Consider the following 5,277-nt stretch of genomic DNA (forward strand, 5'->3'; position numbering starts at 1 on the left):
GTCAACAGGGGTCAGAAGACTCTGGGAAAGGTGACTTTGGACAAAGACCTCAAGAAGCCTAGGGAATAGCCCTGCAGCTGTCTGCAGAAACAGCATTCCTGGTCCCAGAATCAACCCGCATTCACCAACCTGGAAGCTCTCTGAACCCCTTCTTTCAGGGAGGGGTATGCATGACTGATTAAATCTTTCCCCATTGGTGATTAGATCAACCTTCAGCCTCTCTCCCCTCCCCAGGGTCAGGAGGTGGGGCTGAAAGTTCTAACCCTCTAATCAGCATTTATTTTTTCTTTCTTTCTTTCTTTTTTTTTTTTTTCGAGACAGAGTTTCGCTCTGGAGGGTTGATTCCATTGGCCATTCAAGGGTTACCTAATTAGCATAAACTCAGGTATGGTCAGGAGAGGATTGGTCTGAATGACAATCGATGCTCCCATCAGCCCGCTGAGGGAATTCCAAGGGTTTTAGAAACTCTGTGCCAGGACCAAATATTTATTTTTTATTATATCACACCTTGCACAAAAGACTTTGCAGGTGCGATGGAGTTCAGGATCTTGAGATGAGCAGACTATCCTGAAATATGTGGGTGAGCCCCATGTCATCACAGGGTTTCCGTGAGACGGTCAGAGAGAGAGATGACAAGACTCTTGGGAGCAGAGGTCTGAATGAGAGTGAGTGAGGAATGCTTCAGTGCTGGCTGTGAAGATGGAGGGAGCGACTGTGAGCCAAAGAGTGGGGGTGCCCAAAAGGCTGGACAAGGCAAGGTTCCTCAGAGCTTCCCGAATAAGCCAGCTCTTCTGAGACGTCTGACCTTAAAAGAATAAATATGTGTCATTCTAAGGCACTAAGTCTGCAGTCATGTATTACAGCAGTCATAGGAAATGAAGACTGGGGTGGAGGGGGCAGACCTAATGCCAGCAGGAGCGGGGGTGTGTCCTGCATGGCCTTTCTGGTGATTTTACCCGAGTGAGGGGGGAGCCCTTGGGGGGCTTTAAGCAGAGGACCCTAAATGTCATCAGATCACGATGGCAGCTTCAATAAGCCAGCTCCGTGATAAATGCTCTGCTGACATCAACTTAATGAATGACCCCAGCAACCTAGAAGGTTATTATGACTGTGCCCATTTTACAGAAGAGGAAACTAAGGCTTCAAGGAGCTACGTGATGTGCCCGTGGTCACGCAGCTCACAAAAGCTCCAAATTGTTCCTTTAAAAAGACACACAAGGTCCTTTGTCCGGTGGCCCTATTTGTTACAGGAGTTTCCCTTCAATAAATTCGCAGCTCTCCATGCCCCTTCCCAGCCTCCTGCAGGTCCCTGCGGCTCTCATAAGGAGGCAGACGCTGGCAGACCACAGGCTCATGATGGCCAGCCCAGCAGGCTGGATGTCACTGGGGTCTCCAGGAGGCAGGACAGGGCTCAACCCCAGCTCCTTCACTTGTCCACCTGAAGATCCTTGAGTAAGTGGACCCCAACCCTCGAAACCCCCGGCTTCGCCCCAGGCCTCAGGCTCCAGCCTCATTGTCTGACTCCAGCTTTTCTGATGCAGTGGTTCTCAACTGGGGGTAACTGTGTCCCCCAGGGACACGTGGCAATGTCTGGGGGATGTTACTGGTATCCGGTAGGTAGAAGCCAGTGTTGCTGCTAAACACTTTACAATGCACAGGATGGCCCCACACAAACAATGCTCCAAACCCTAACATCACTAGTGGCAAGGCTGACTTCTCCTCTCCAGCTTCATTGACTTTCCCCAGGAAGGGCCTCCTCTGGCTCTTAGCCTCAGTGTCTCCCTCATCCCTTTAGGCTTGGGGGCATTTTACATGGATTCCATGCACTCCGCCTTTCACAATTTTGTACACGTCCCAGCCCCTTCCCTTCCACCTTCCGCCTTCAGTTGGTCCTAATTTGAGCCAATTTTGTTTCCTACAGGGATGCTTTGTTAATCCTTTTGTTTTGTTTTGTTTTTGTTTTTTTGAGACAGGGTCTTACCCTGTTGCCCAGGCTGGAGTGCAGTGGCATAATCACGGTTCACGGCAGCCTTGAGGACCAATGATCGTTACCTCTCAGCCTCCCAAGTGGATGGGATTACAGATACATGCCACCACACTCAGCTAAGCTTTGTATTTTTTGTAGAATGGAGTTTCACTATGTTGCCCAGGCTACTTTGTTTTTGTTTTGGTTTTGGTTTTGGTTTTTGAGAGAGTTTCGCTCTTGTTGTCCAGGCTGGAGTGCAATGGCACAATCTTGGCTCATTGCAACCTCCGCCTCCCGGATTCAAGAGATTCCCGTGCCTCATCCTCCCGAGTAGCTGGGATTACAGGTGTGCACCACAACACCCAGCTAATTTTTATATTTTTAGCAGAGACGGGGTTTCACCATGTTGGCCAGGCTGGTCTCAAACTCCTGACCTCAGGTGATCTGCCCGCCTCAGCCTCCCAAAATGCTGGGATTACTGGCGTAAGCCACCTTGCCCAGCCTACTTTGTTAATCTTCTACCTGACACCTGCCATTGCCTGAGGGTTTCCTTGATGATGCACTCAGGAGCCTGTCCAGGCAGAGGGACATGTCACCCCAGAGCCTCCTTCCTCCTGACCCCAGAGCCTGGGCTTCCTCCCCACTGACTCCAGAGCCCGGGCACCCCTCCCTCCTGACCCCAGCATATCCCTCTGCCCAGAACACTGCCTGCAGCTCGCAGGTGCTCAAGACGGACTTGTTGAATGATGAACGTGGCAGACGCCGAATTGGACTCTGAGTCCTTGCTCTGTCCTTTGGGCACAGGACCAGCTAGAGAATCTGCACGGCCCAGGGCAAAATGAAAATGCGGGGCCCTTGTTCAAAAGGTATGAATAAATTCAAGACAGCAAGAACAAAAGCATGAAACCAAACTCCAGGCCCTCCTGAGCACAGAACCTGAGGGACTCTTGGCCGGCCAGTAGTTCGTACCTGTCTTCCAACTCAGGCTGCCGGTGTGGGTTGGTGATCTGTGGGCACCCTCAGTCCTCACACCAGTCTCCAAGCCACTCAGAGCTTGGCAAGCTCTGAGCCTTGCATTCTGCAGAATCCCGGGCCTAAGATCCGGCCCCATCTCGTCCACCATGAGAGCCGTGTCTGAGAGGGACGGGGAGAAGCACCGAGACTCAGTCAAGGGACCGTGGCTCTTCCAGCCCAGGCGCATGCTGCCTCCATCCAGATGGCTGCAGCCACTCCAAAGCTTTGGAGAGTTCTGTGTTTTTCCTCTTCTATTTTTATTTCCTCAAATCCGAGACCAAGAGAGATCAGTGCCAGAGTCCTGGAGGGGTCTAAGCCAGGAGGAATTGATCCACAGGCAAGAAGAAAAACATGTCCGAAGGAGGTCACTGTGAGTGTCCTTGTCAGGGATAGACGGGCACCAACCCCAGTGTGGGCTGGGCCCTGACAAGGGCTGGGTCCTGTGAGGGAGGGTTGGTCCTGCCGTCAGATGCCTCAGACTAGGGCTGGCCAGGGCCCCCTCTGCACTGCCCCACCCTGGAGGAGTTGTTTCCACTGACGCTTGTGTGAACAACTCCCCCTGGGGTTGTGAGGACCCAGCCCAGCAAACGTTTAAAGGTCCCGTTTGGTCTATAGGGGCGCAAAGGCAGTCTGTGGCGCAGCTCTCAGGTTTGTGAGCGTTCAGTGAGTGAGATCAAGTGTGAAGCACTTGTTATGCCTTGAGCACGGTCCTTGGCTCAGAGGGAGGGCTCAGAAGCTTTCACTGTGTTTTGCAAAGATTCAGACCAGTCATCCCATCCTCCTTCCCAGGCACATGTAGGATAACTGGGGTGACAAGTGACTCTATAAAGAATTGGGGGCCTACAGATAATGCCAAGCACATAAAACTCAGGCCTCAAATTGTTGAAATCATCAGATGGGGTGGGGGGATTCTTAGTGGGAGGCCCCTGGATTCCACTGCAGTCCCTGTTGTTTTATTTTGCACCTCCTCTGTACCAGATACTTTATTCTTAGTGCAACCTGCAGTGTGTGGTGTAGCTTAGGTACTGTGGGAAGCAGAATTCTAAGAGGGCCTCAAAGATTTCTGCCCTCTGTATAATCTCCACCCCTTGAATGAATATGGTGGGCATTGCTCCCCAAAGTGAAGGGATTCTGCCCATGTAATTAAGGTCCCTAATCAATTGACTTGGAGTTAAGCAATAGGAGATGATCCTGGGTGGGTCTGACCTCATCAGGTGAGCCCTTACAAGAAGTAAGAGATATTGTCCCACTAGCTTTTGAAGGACTCATCAGGTGAGCCCTTGCAAGAAGTAAGAGATATTCTCCCACTGGCTTTGAAGGATTTGCTGCCAAGTTGCAAGAGGGCCACATGGAAAGGACCTGAGAGGAGCCTCAGGAGCTGGAAGTGACTTGGCTGACAGCCAGCATGAAGATGGGGGTCTCAGTCCTACAATTCCGAGAGACTGAGTTTGGCCAAAACCTGAATGAGCTTGGACAAAGACCCTGAGCTGCAGATAAGAACACAGAGCTGACATCCTGCATTTAGCTTTTGTGGGATCCTAAGCAGACAACCCAGCGAGGCCATACCTGCGCTCCTGACCCATGGAAATTTTGAGAATAAATGGGTGATGTTTTAAACCACTTAAGTCCATCATAACTGTTACAATCATAGGAAACTAATACAGATAGGTAATTGCCAATTACCAGAGTCTTTAAAATTCTGCTGGTAATAGGACTTGGACTTCTGATTTTTGGCTGTGCCTAGTGTCACCCAGAATAAAAACCTATAGTTCCCAGTCTCCCTTGTAGCTAAGTGTGACTGCATTTGTGCTAAATGAGAGGTAAGTGGACCTTTTGCGTCTGATCTTTGGGTTGGCTGCTTAAAGAAAGCACACAAACCTAGAACACAGATGATATGGTCTGGCTGTGTCCCCACCCAAATCTCATCTTCAGTTGTAACTCCCACAATTCCCACATGTCGTGGGAGGAACTCGGTGGGAGGTGATTGAATTACGGGAGTGGGTCTTTCCTGCACTGTTCTTGTGATAGTGAATGAGTCTCATGAGATCCAGTGGTTTTAAAAACGGGAGTTTCCCTGCACAAGCTCTCTCTGCTGCCATTCATGTAAGATGTAACTTGCTCCTCCTTGCCTCCTGCCATGATTTTGAGGCCTTCCCAGCCATGTGGAGCTGAAAGTCCCTTAAATCTCTTTCTTTTGTAAATTTCCCAGGCTCGGGTATGTCTTTATCAGCAGCATGAGAGCAGACTAATACAACAGATCTGACTGGTGCTCCAGCAGCCATCTTGGACCATGAGGT

At 50.5% G+C, this 5,277-nt stretch overlaps 1 long non-coding RNA gene across 1 annotated transcript; it reads right to left on the bottom strand.

Annotated features, from left to right (window-relative positions):
* Positions 1 to 470: 470 nt before the first annotated feature.
* LOC107970064 (uncharacterized) lies at positions 471 to 3,817 on the bottom strand. The gene is made up of 2 exons (XR_001712308.2): positions 2,936 to 3,817; positions 471 to 805 (listed from the first exon to the last, which is right to left on the bottom strand). It is a non-coding gene; the product is annotated as an uncharacterized LOC107970064 (long non-coding RNA).
* Positions 3,818 to 5,277: the final 1,460 nt, after the last annotated feature.

This window comes from Pan troglodytes, chromosome 21 (assembly GCF_028858775.2).
Source record: "Pan troglodytes isolate AG18354 chromosome 21, NHGRI_mPanTro3-v2.0_pri, whole genome shotgun sequence".
In the NCBI taxonomy this organism is placed as follows: domain Eukaryota; kingdom Metazoa; phylum Chordata; class Mammalia; order Primates; family Hominidae; genus Pan; species Pan troglodytes.